This window comes from Schistocerca nitens, chromosome 3, assembly GCF_023898315.1.
Source record: "Schistocerca nitens isolate TAMUIC-IGC-003100 chromosome 3, iqSchNite1.1, whole genome shotgun sequence".
NCBI classification, from domain to species: Eukaryota; Metazoa; Arthropoda; class Insecta; order Orthoptera; family Acrididae; genus Schistocerca; species Schistocerca nitens.
The window spans coordinates 259,260,820-259,274,494 of NC_064616.1; the positions used below are offsets into that span (position 1 = coordinate 259,260,820).

Here is a 13,675-nt window from a genome sequence, read left to right on the forward strand (position 1 = left end):
ACAAAGAACATTGAAACGCATGCAAGAGAAAGTTAATCACTACAAACAGATTCAAATTTTTACCCAAAGAATTTCCGTTCGAAGCACAATCCTGTCCGTCTTGTAATTACCCTTCACGTGGTCAACTTGGTTTACAGAAAGCGTATAACTCCGCAATAATTTAGATAATAAAAATAAATTAGATCAAAAAGCAAATTACAAAACAAAAACCTCGAACTGGTTACTAACGTCTTACTATTAACCTGATGGGTCAAACAGTTATATAAGCACGTGGTACTGGTCTCACAAAGTACACGCCACGTGGGTTGAACATAAAGAAAAGTTGGTATATTCAAAATCTTTTCAAGACGATACGTTATAATCACACAAGCATTTGCATTTAAGATTGATCTTACTTAGAGTTACTGACCAACACGTGGTTCCACTTTACTCACAAAGTAGTAACAAAGCAACTACCGCCAAATAATCTGAACTGGACACGAGAATTACACTCCGCTGCAATTAAAGATAACCTTAGCTATTTTAAAGCTAACCCGAAATAAAATGATTAAATTCTCAGTTAACCTGAACTTAACAAATCCATTGTCCTATGGACTTAACAGACACGCGCTTGGCCGGAGATCTTACCACTTCAGACGCTCGCTACCGCCAGACTGCTACTGCTGGACTGCCCTGCGCTACTACTGGACTCCAACTGCCTACTGCCCGGCTGCAACTCTCCAACTTCCAGACTCCCACTGAACTACCCAGCGTGCTCCCGAGAGTCGCTCACAAAGACCAACGGAAGGCGCCAGAGGGGCAGCTTCCTATACCAACATGACAGGGGACGGACCGGACCATACTAAGAATGGAAACCTCTCTGCTTTTAGGAACCGTAGCTACCTGTTTCAACGTTGGTCCTACTGTTCTCTAGCAGACAGCCTTGTCTGCTACCCTCAAGCATGCAGCTACAAACACATTTGATCATTCATCCTCTCACACAGAAGGGAAGGGGGATGACAGTATCTTATCATACACAGTATATAGAAGAAAGCGGATGTAGGTTCCGTATGAGACTGTGTGACATGAATTACATATAACAATTACATATAAACTGTGCTTTAAAGTGTAGTAGTGTGACAGATCGTTCTTGTTTACGTGTAAAAGTAACACGTTCCACTACTCAGTCTCCTCCCAGATAGTCAGAAACGTCACAGTAAATTTAGGAGAGGAATTTACTCCATAAAAGACAACAAATTTGAGAAATTAAACATGAAAGGAATCCAACAGAGACCTTTCATAACCCCAACGCTCCGGGAAAAGACTGTGCAGGGAATTTTCTGGCCATGCTAGGACATTCCCAAGCAGGCTTCTCACACCCTACTTAAACCAAAAGTGTAAAGAAAAGGCAAAAGGTCACCAGCTACTTGCTAAAACACAATAATTTCAAACAACTTTACAATCTACCAATTTCAAAGAGAGAAAAAAAAACACACAATCTGTGACATCTATTTAAAAGGTCGTGTAGACCTAAATCGGTCAGCAAGTAAAAACAATGGTTCCTGTGTCATTGATATGAAAACAATTTCTGGTTGTTACCCTTATGGAGTTCACCAGTATTTGCTCCTTGCAAGAGCCAACTGATCACAGGCAAATTTATGACTGTTTATTAACAAGCAAAGGTGCCACAGCAATTAAAACAAAGAACATCAAATAACATCAGTATCATAAAGCAGAACATTAGAATGCACAATCCGCAAAAGCAAAAAAAATATAAGAGAAAAAACATGTTTTACAAAGCGGTTATCGCAAAAAAATTCTATATCTTATAAAACTAATAATCTGTAGAATTAACGTAACTATGTGGCACTAATTTAATCACTCTACAATATTTCAGTTAGTTAGCAAACAAAGAGCACTGTGTCATTATACTGAAAGTACAATAATTGTGTGATTGTTACCCTTAAGGGGTTCCTCACAATAAATATGCCCCATGCAAAGGCTAATCGATCACAGCCCAATGAGAATGAATAGCAATCTGACTGATAAAGGAAGCAGTGCCACAGCAATGAATTTACCAAACAAAATAACACAAATCTAATACCTAACACAAGAACAAACATTGATCAATAAAACAGTACAATAGTCAACATCTAAAACAAAACACCAATAAATAAAACACCTGCAAAATACAATAGTCAAAGTTTTTAAAAAAATATAGAACACCTGCAAAATACAAGAGTCAAAGTTTAATAAAGACCAATAAATCGAGTCCCTGCAAAACACACGAGTCAAAGTTTCTGTGACAGAAACACACGTATATGCATTGAACTAAGAACCGTATAATCACTGTTCACTTATACACTCACTAGTTCCACTGTTCCGTGGCACAAGATAAGGGGAGGGGGTTCGTCGCCGCAGCTGTCAGTAGGGATTTTTGTCCATCTGTTGCGTGCGATCCCGCCGTCTCTGCCCTCTCATGAAGTTTCTCTTGTGTCACGAACATCTCGATTTTGTTCCATGTTTGTATTGTCAAATTCGTGCAGTATCCTCGATTGACATGCCAGGTTGATATTCCTGGGCAAGGATGACACTTCAATGGCTCTTCTTCGTGTCACCCTTAGCGACCAGAGAACATCTAACCATGAATTACTGTCGCTTGACAGTAGGCATCCGTCAGGAAATGTCGATAGGCGTCGTTGACGTCTGCAAGTTTCTTTGGACAGTACCTGTCAAAAGGCTCCACGCCCTTTGTGTTGTTACACCGCAGCCGTCTCGTCACGGTCGCGTGCGTGAGGTGCGTTGCCAGGAGATGGATTTCCGCGCGGTGGACCGCTCGCCCATCTCAGGTCATTCCCTTCAGCTAGGGTCGCGCGGGCGGCCGCCCATTAGCTGCAGGTATACGGGAAAGTGTTTGCGGCGTAGGGTCTTTTGTTGTCGGCCGCGCTCCCGAAGTGGCCTGGCTGACAGCGTGTCCCGCTGGGAAACCCGCCAGTTTACAACTAGTCTGGCTGCTCCCGCTGTCTCTTAAGAGTTTTGCCGGTTCGCTTTCACGTTCTCAACTGCATTCACAGAAATTTTTCATCATTCTTATGTGATTTCACAATGTCATACATAATATCACTTAGTATTGTCTTTCACAATTTTTAAGAACAAAGTTAGATGAATCGACAATATAAAATTAAAAGTTAAATTGACTTGACAATATAAAAAATAAAAGTGAAATGACTTTACAATGTAAAAATAAAAATTAAATGAATTGACAACATAATATTTAAATCCACATCACTAATGTGGTTCACTTGTGTTTTAATAAATCAAATGCCACTTATTAATTCACTAAAATGAATAGGGTTATGTCTTGCGCAAGTATAGGTTAGGAGAGCATGGGGTTCACATGTTATTTACACACACACATGCACACCTGTTGTCTATTCTACAAACTAACTACCCATAAACATGCATTACTCTAAATTCTACTTCTGTCCACTACTAATTAATCCCACAAGCCACTTCAATGCTACTTCAACGAAGTGTTTACACCACTACCACATTGTTCTATTTCGTCCTCTTCTTGACGCTCGCCGCATATGTCTTGTCATATAATGAATATGGAGACTTTCCTTAAACATACACATTAAAAAGAACATTGGTTATTTACACGCAAAAACATTTATACCAGTTCACACACCTGAAAAGAGACTCGCAATTATACATTTATCATACTCATAGATTCACACATAAAACAGTAAGAAAATTTCATCTAAAATTATGTTATTACAAGAATTAATCACACAGATGGCTCTGAGAAGGTTAAATTATTTGCATTATACAGGTTATATTACATTCTCTTACCCATTTTGCTTCGATTTCGTTCCTTCTTTACGTTACCTTTCGCCTTCAAATCAGTTATTTCTCCTGTGGTGGTTATTCTGGATTCATTTCTCATGAATGGCAAAATTGTGGTCACCTCTATTCTGTAAAACAGTATCATCTTAACATATTGAACTTACAACAGACACAAAAGATCCGAATCCTCCTGTAGTATAAATGACAAATGTTTTGCTTCATCCTTATTACCTTAAACCAAGCTTTCCTTCGTTCCCATAATCAAAATTATTTAATCATCCTCTACCTTCAAGAGGGAAACTTCCTCAGTACAAATCATATAGGCTGCAGTGCATCCCGCACCAGCGAAAACAGTAGGCTGTAATGCTCACAGCATCAGAAACACACATAAACGTCGCTTTTCTAGGACAAGTATTAACGCAGAATAATTTTTCGGGCTTTGGCTCAACATCAATCAAGACTACAAAAAGGATCCATGTTTCCGTTCCATTCTCCATATGCTGAAAAACTGCTCGTATTTGACTACCACAATAATATTTCAGAGCCACGTAAATTACACAAACCACAATTCTTCTTTCACCTTGAACGGAATCAATATACTTACGAAATCCACAGACAGCACTCTACGTACTCAGCTATAAAGAACAAAAAAAACATATATCATCAATATTAACATATCATCACATATTGGGAAGCCAATGGTTAAACAATCGTATTATCGCATCCTGTTTTCACGATTCCAGATTTACTCATTCCTTTCTCAGAGTTCTCCTATCTTAAAATATTCATACAGCACGCATACTATAGTAAGAGATCCTCATTTATACTGACAGATATAGGATAGTAATAGGTAGATAGTAGCACTGAAAGCAGAAAATCGGAAACAAGGCTACTAACAGCTGGGGACCTGGGTTTGCCAGACCCATAATATCCACAGATCGGATATTCCCCTGAGTTCTTGCACTAATTCAGCAACGATCGTGCTTCTCTCAGGAGCGACTCCTTTTCAATTTACTCACACAAAAAAAATAAACAGCATTTTACTCATTCACAAAGAACCTTTTATGTTCACATTAGAACCAACCTAAATCCTAATTGCACACAAAAAAAATTAAAACATCACTTCAACAATCACATAGAAACATCTTTATCATTAATTTTACTAACATATTATTCAAAATTCATACGCCACAAATTTAAACTAATCAATTCATTCTCCTCTCTATAAATCCTATGTACTCATTTGCCATGTCGCTCATTTGTTCCGATTGGCGCCTTCTGGGCTGATCATTTGTCATTGCCGGTTTCGTTCATTCCCATTTGTTGGATTATGTCTGGGGTTGGCCGGCCGAATTTCGACATCATGTGGGGCTCCGCCTACAATTCTACTCCCACCGTGTTCATCGTAGTAACGATGCTGGTTGCCGTACCTGTTGCGCTCACGATCTTGTCCCCATCCTCTATCATTTCTGTTGCTCCATCTGTGTTCGCGACTGTTACCCCAGTTTCTATACGGCCTGTCTCGATTATTGTTTCGTTCGCGTCGCGACGACCAGTCACGCCGTTGATTAGTAATACGGCCACGACTGCGATCGCGCTGCTGAGCCCCGTAATAACTTTGTGCCTGATTAGGCGGGCATTCTGGTGTATTGTATTCCAACTCTTGGAGAAGCGTTTTAAATGTTTCCACGTCCTCTTTGCATCGTCCCGCAAGAATGACGTGCCGCAAGTGCATCGGCAATTTGGTGATGCATATCCTAATTAGTTCCGCAGGTCCGTATGGGTCGTATACAAATTGATTTTCCTGCAGCATGTGATCGAATAGGCGTGCAGGGCTGCCGAAACCAGGCTGGTTCAGCTCGTGAATCGCTAAACTGTTGTCCGCTATTGTGTTGCTAACGGACGTGGGACAATGCGTTTCCGCGTCCTGGACCCTCGAGAGTACCTGGCATTCTTCTCTCAGCGGTTGGAAATTCCTAAGTGGCCGTTCTTCGCTTTCTTTAGATTCGGCCTCGCCACTGCGCTTGCTCTGTTCTAACGCTTGCAGACGGTCATCGATCTGTTCAAATGTTCGGCCTAATTCTTTCATAATATCGCTTTTTATTTCACTTGCCAGATTGTTTATTCTTTGTGAGATATCATCGGACACTCTCTGCATCGACTTGTCGACTTTATTTGTCTGCTGGATTAGTTTTTTGTCTATTTGTTCGCCTAGCTCTCGGATCGATTTCTCAGATTTTTCTGATTTCTGCGTCATTTGTTCGCCTAGCTCGCGGATCGATTTCTCAGATTTTTCTGATTTCTGCGTCATTTGTTCGCCTAGCTCGCGGATCGATTTTTCGGATGATTCTTTTTGTTCTCGGAACAATTCTTTATTTTGTTGCAATAAGGCTTTCATGAATTCCGCCAAATCAATTTGGTTAGTTGGAGGCGAATTAATTTCTGGCTCTGATGTGAGCCCGTTTGTGCTGTTTTGCATTTCGTCTGAAGTATTCCCCATTGCATTTTCGGAACCGCCCGACGCGTTAATATTGGAAATCAAATTATCCCCTTGGTCCATGTTGCTTAAGTTGTCGGACCGCTTACTTTTAGCTTGGTTACGTGTCAGCATTCGTGCAATTTACACCCAGTACGTAACACACTAATCACAATAAATGTGTCCCCCAAAAATTACGACAGTCACAAGAAAGATACCCAACCTAGTACGCAATTTTTCATACGCAAAACAATTTTTTATCTTTGTTCGAAACCGTGGAATTTACAAGCGAAGAGAAAAAAAAAACAACACACATATATAGAACAAACAAATATAGAAAACAAAACAAGACAAACAACACAACGCCGATCAACAACGCCGTGAATCTTTTGAACGTCTGCTCGGAAACAACGCAAAAGTTGTTTGAGCGCTGTAGGAAAAAAAATTAAGATTATAACACGCTCGCAATCTAACGTATCAGAGATTCCAGAGTCTAGCGGAATCACAGAACAGGGTCGCCATGTGAAAGATTGTATCATGAATTTTGGTATGCTGGAAGCGTTACTGCTAATCAATAAAAGTGAAAGCTGGTTACAAGCCGTTGAGCTGTCTGGGGAGAAGTTAACCGTGCGTTTACTGGGCCACTGTTTCACGACTGGGTAACTAGTCTAGGTTTACCACATTACCAATCAGACTATCATTGATTATAATCTTTTACAGTCATACAACAACCGGTAATATATCTATATAAAAAGGAGAATTTAAATAAAAAGAAAGAAATCAGTTTATATTTGCAAATTTATTTTAAAGATTGTTCATTGAAATTTCAGCATATTATACGTGAGTTATAACTGAGCTGGTGCCTTATTTACGATTGTGAGACTGTGAGATTGGAATATTACGGAACACATAAAATATGGAGTCAAGATTGGGAGACTGGATACAACACTGCATTCATAAAACAACACACAAAGAACATTGAAACGCATGCAAGAGAAAGTTAATCACTACAAACAGATTCAAATTTTTACCCAAAGAATTTCCGTTCGAAGCACAATCCTGTCCGTCTTGTAATTACCCTTCACGTGGTCAACTTGGTTTACAGAAAGCGTATAACTCCGCAATAATTTAGATAATAAAAATAAATTAGATCAAAAAGCAAATTACAAAACAAAAACCTCGAACTGGTTACTAACGTCTTACTATTAACCTGATGGGTCAAACAGTTATATAAGCACGTGGTACTGGTCTCACAAAGTACACGCCACGTGGGTTGAACATAAAGAAAAGTTGGTATATTCAAAATCTTTTCAAGACGATACGTTATAATCACACAAGCATTTGCATTTAAGATTGATCTTACTTAGAGTTACTGACCAACACGTGGTTCCACTTTACTCACAAAGTAGTAACAAAGCAACTACCGCCAAATAATCTGAACTGGACACGAGAATTACACTCCGCTGCAATTAAAGATAACCTTAGCTATTTTAAAGCTAACCCGAAATAAAATGATTAAATTCTCAGTTAACCTGAACTTAACAAATCCATTGTCCTATGGACTTAACAGACACGCGCTTGGCCGGAGATCTTACCACTTCAGACGCTCGCTACCGCCAGACTGCTACTGCTGGACTGCCCTGCGCTACTACTGGACTCCAACTGCCTACTGCCCGGCTGCAACTCTCCAACTTCCAGACTCCCACTGAACTACCCAGCGTGCTCCCGAGAGTCGCTCACAAAGACCAACGGAAGGCGCCAGAGGGGCAGCTTCCTATACCAACATGACAGGGGACGGACCGGACCATACTAAGAATGGAAACCTCTCTGCTTTTAGGAACCGTAGCTACCTGTTTCAACGTTGGTCCTACTGTTCTCTAGCAGACAGCCTTGTCTGCTACCCTCAAGCATGCAGCTACAAACACATTTGATCATTCATCCTCTCACACAGAAGGGAAGGGGGATGACAGTATCTTATCATACACAGTATATAGAAGAAAGCGGATGTAGGTTCCGTATGAGACTGTGTGACATGAATTACATATAACAATTACATATAAACTGTGCTTTAAAGTGTAGTAGTGTGACAGATCGTTCTTGTTTACGTGTAAAAGTAACACGTTCCACTACTCAGTCTCCTCCCAGATAGTCAGAAACGTCACAGTAAATTTAGGAGAGGAATTTACTCCATAAAAGACAACAAATTTGAGAAATTAAACATGAAAGGAATCCAACAGAGACCTTTCAGTTTCATCCAGGAAGAACTTCATATTGCACCTCAAGACATCATTGGGATCCACTTTTCTATAACACAAAGTGTCGTCTACATAAAAATGATCAATGAAAAGGCGTGCACTGATGTTGTGTGTCGACACGCTCATGGACTTAAATTCAAGCATTCTGATGGTCACATAGGAACTGTCACGATCGACCACGCTGGATTAGGCCTTCGCACTCCCGCCAGATGTTGTGATGACAGCTTTCAAACCGTACGGTAACGTGCTAAGCCACTTGGCTGAAAAATGGCAAACGTTTGAAACGTACCCCGTCTTAAATGGAGTGCGACAAATTAAGATTGAACTGACGAAGCATGTGCCATCCTATTTAGTAATTGGCGGCTGCAGAGCCATTGTCATGTACGGCGGACAACCGCGTACTTGCGCCGGCTGTGGCCAGGAAGGACATGTCCGGTCGGCCTGCATTCAACGCCGACTGACTCAGACACCAGTTGGTGAAGTTCCATCCCCGGCGACGCCTACTTCACTCCTCATCACGTATGCAGCGGCTGCAACCGCGACAGCTGTTCCTACACAGGATCGTAACACCTTATTGCAGTCAGTGGTCGATGACAGTGTGGCGGACAGCATATCCCCCTCTACGACGTCATCGGCAGACTTGCCTCAAGACGGTGATCAATTGTGCCACCAAGACGAGCCTAAAGAGAAGATGGAAGTAGAAACGGAAATTGCGCCGACCTCTGCCTTCCTACCAATGGAGACCGCATCAGATGATTGTCGCCCGCACTCTGACACAGAACAACATGTCCGGAAACAACGGTCCCCTCGAAAACGCAAGAAACGGCGCCATACGCCATCCGATGATTGCCTGCTTCGGATGTGTGACCCGGACGAACATCCGGCGTCGGACGACAATCAGGACTCTACCACCACAACTCACCCTTCCCGTCACGATGCTACGGCGGATACAATTTCTGAGCCTCAGTCTGACAACATCACTTCTGCTACTGAACATGCGCACGAGCGCTCTACTGACAGCACTCATCAACAGTTACCAATTGCTGCATCTGATTCTTGGGCGGATGATGTCGAGGATGAGCAACAGCACCAGGAGGATGCCGAACGCAGAGATGCTCCCGCGGCTGTACCCAGCACTGACCAACAACAGTGACTACGGCTGTATCGTCAGCCTCTGTGAGGCCGCCCCTGCCGCCCACACCTGGCCTCCTACACACCCAGTTGCCGACCTGGCTGACCAAACGTACCGTCTAGCGACGATTAACATCAACAACATACGTGCCCGACATAAACTAGCGATGCTACAGGACCTGCTCAACGCAGCAGACATCGACATTGCGCTCCTTCAAGAGGTGTATGTCACAGACTTCAAGGGACCCTATGGCTACAAGACTTGGGTCTCACATGCGTCTGCCAATGGCAGTGGTGTGGCGATCCTCCTCCGCGAAGGTATATCCGCAGAAGACGTCGAGTATCTCCCGGACGCCAGAGGCATGGCTCTTACTATCCAAGGAGTCAAACTTATTAACATCTATGCACCGTCCGGATCTGGTCGGCGTCGCGAACGATCCATCTTTTTCGCTCATACAATCACGCCCCTCTTTATGGGCCGTCAGGACGCCTTGATAATGGCAGGGAACTTCAACTGTAGCCAAGCATCTAAGGATCAGTTACCACATCATTCTCCCTGCGCAGAACTTACGACAATTATAAATAATCTTCAATTGGTGGACTCGTGGGAACATGTTTGTGGCGATCGGCACGGATTTACTCACTACACCAGCCATTCCTCCAGCCGCATCGACCGGACTTACATCTCGCGCTCCATAGCTGTGGGGACAAGAGCTGCCGAAGTTTGCCCCACAGCTTTTTCTGACCACGAGGCATGGCTCTTACTATCCAAGGAGTCAAACTTATTAACATCTATGCACCGTCCAGATCTGGTCGGCGTCGCGAACGATCCACCTTTTTCGCTCATACAATCACGCCCTTCTTTATGGGCTATTACTGCGCTATTACCCTCGGCCGCTAGAAGGTATGGCACAGCCGTGGTCCTTGGAAGTTGAACGTCGCCCACCTCGCTTCTCAGGAATGCCGCCGCCTTATAGAGAACACGCGGGACTCTTGTAGCCGCCGGCGTGGTACCTACCGGTCTACACTGTCGTGGTGGTTACTCTGCGCCAAACCAGCACTCCGGAAGACCTTGATAGGCTACGGCCGAGATGTTGCAGCATGGAAGAGACATACCATGGACTTTTAATACAGCATCTTAAGGAATGTACAACACTGCCGTACTCACCAGCACGGCAGGTGACTGTGAACCGTGCCAAGGCACAGATCATCAGATTAACACGTTGCCACCTTGACGGTGCGATCGTCAGAGCGCGCACTCAAGACAGAGTGGCCCAGAAGGAACCGTGTATGCACCAAGTCATTGCAGAACGACGGCGCCGACGCAGGACACTGATCCAAGCTATCACGACAGAAAACGGACGACGCCTTGATACCCAGCGCGGCATAGGAAACGCCCTTCATGCTCACTACACTAGGCTGTATTCGGAACATCGACATCCCCCAGAGGTGATCGCCGAAGTCTCTCAACTCACTTATGGCTCGATCTCTCCGACAGCGGCGGCGGATTTGACTGCAGATGTAACGGAAGAGGAAATCATTGAAGCAATACAGGCTGGGGCTGCTCATATGTCCCCGGGACCTGATGGACTTCCTCTGGAATTTTACCGGACGTATCAACAATTGCTGGCACCAGCATGGACTGATATTTGCCGCGATCTTATGTCTCCCACGACGCAGATACCTGGGGCCTTCCTAGAAGGACAGATTGTGCCTATACACAAACCACGAGGAGGATCCAGGATCAGTGACTGTCGGCCCTTGACCTTACTCAACAGTGACTTGATGATTTTCACCCGGCTTCTGGCGGCACGCCTAAAGCGATCAGTACGATGTGTTGTGTCGCAGGACCAGGCATCGTTAGGTGGTGACCATAATATTCGCACTGCATTGTGCCGATATAGAGATATGATCGCGCTAGCCAAAGTTCGCCAACTGCCAGGAGTTTTGGCCTCACTCGACTTTAGCCAGGCCTTTGACAGAGTCGACCACACATTTTTGATGGAGGTACTGCGACACATGGTGTATCTGGACGTCATAGTTAATGTACTGATGCGTCTCCTACGCGGCGAGGTGGCGCAGTGGTTAGCACACTGGACTCGCATTCGGGAGGACGACGGTTCAATCCCGTCTCCGGCCATCCTGATTTAGGTTTTCCGTGATTTCCCTAAATCGTTTCAGGCAAATGCCGGGTTGGTTCCTTTGAAAGGGCACGGCCGATTTCCTTCCCAATCCTTCCCCAACCCGAGCTTGCGCTCCGTCTCTAATGACCTCGTTGTCGACGGGACGTTAAACACTAACCACCACCACCACCACCATCCTACGCGGCGCGACTTCCAAGGTGTTATACAATGGCCGTCTTACGCCGCCGATACAGATCCAGCGATCGGTGCGACAAGGCTGCCCTCTTTCGGCGATATTGTACGCCCTCGTCTTGGAACCACTCCTCTGCGGCCTCCGACAACGCCTGACTGTAATATCCCTTGGTGGACACACTTTTTGCTGCACTGCCTATGCGGATGATCTGGTACTCCTTCTTCGCAATAATGACGATGTTCGTGCAGCACTGGCGTGGGTGGCGACCTACGGCGCGGCATCGGGGAGCCATCTCAGTCTCCACAAATCACACGCCCTGTCTATAGGCAGAGGCCTACCCGACGAGAGTGTCGCACCGCTAAGAATCAGTGACACAATCCGCTGTCTTGGCATTGATTTCACATCTGACATGAAGCGTTCAGTCCGCAGCTCGTGGTCGTGCGGTAGCGTTCTCGCTTCCCGCGCCCGGATTCCCGGGTTCGATTCCCGGCGGGGTCAGGGATTTTCTGTGCCTCGTGATGACTGGGTGTTGTGTGATGTCCTTAGGTTAGTTAGGTTTAAGTAGTTCTAAGTTCTACGGGACTGATGACCACAGATGTTAAGTCCCATAGTGCTCAGAGCCATTTGAACCATTTGAAGCGTTCAACAGCCCTTAACTACAGGCGTTTATTGAATCAGATGAGAGGAGGAATAAGTGACCACCGTCTGCGACATCTAGACCTCCTGCAACGGACACGATATGCTAACGTCTATTTGGCGTCGCGTATCCCCCATTTTGCACAGATACTCCCCATACCACCTACCCTGGATCACCGCATGTTGGCGGTTTTGGGATCCTTTGTTAATACGGGCATGTTATTTAAGATTCGTTACGAGTCCCTAACCCTCCCGAGGAGCGGAGGGGGTTTAGGCCTTTGTCATGTTCAGAACAGAGCGAAGGCCCTGTTCGTCAGCTGTCACCTGCAACTGTGGCGACGAAGTCCGACGTGCCTCAGAAGTCTCTTACTGGAAGCCTTACGACCAATCTCACTCGCACCCCCTGTGATGATATCGGACATCCCAGCACCTTTCTTCTACATTAGCCAATTTTTCCTTGAATTAAGCTACATCCGCACCGCACTACTACCCACACGCTTGATGATGACGAGAGCGATATATGCTGCCATGCAAATGAACAGGACGTCGAATGTGATGGAAAGCAATCTGCATGGTACGTAACTGTTAATGGGAAACAGTTGTGCCAGTCCCGCCTACATCACATCCACCTCGCTGATTCACCCTTGTGTGCCACATGCCAAGTGATTGACACGGATGAACATCGTTTCGAATGCGGGTCGGCAAAGGACGTTTGGTATTTGGTGCGTCAGATATTGGCTTTTCTTACACGCAAGACTCCCGACAGGATAACTACCCGATCACTTCTTTTCCCCGATAACATTTATTTCCCAAGAGCAAAAACGAACTCTGTGACGTGGATCAGCGGCCACGCTGTTCACTACCACTCCGGTAATGGCGAAAAGACAGTACCCGATTTTTGGTATTACCTCAACGAACGACATTGTGCGATCGTCAAGAACCCTAAATATAGGCAATATTTTTTTAATTTTCTTTGGAGCGCATTCCATAATCCACCTCGCAGCTGGTTTATCGATGACATGAGAAGATAACC

At 44.6% G+C, this 13,675-nt stretch overlaps 1 non-coding gene across 1 annotated transcript; it reads left to right on the top strand.

The window, feature by feature from the left end:
* Positions 1 to 11,757: 11,757 nt before the first annotated feature.
* Trnaa-cgc (transfer RNA alanine (anticodon CGC)) lies at positions 11,758 to 11,830 on the top strand. Its single transcript has one exon. It is a non-coding gene; the product is annotated as a tRNA-Ala (tRNA).
* The last annotated feature ends 1,845 nt before the right edge of the window (positions 11,831 to 13,675 follow it).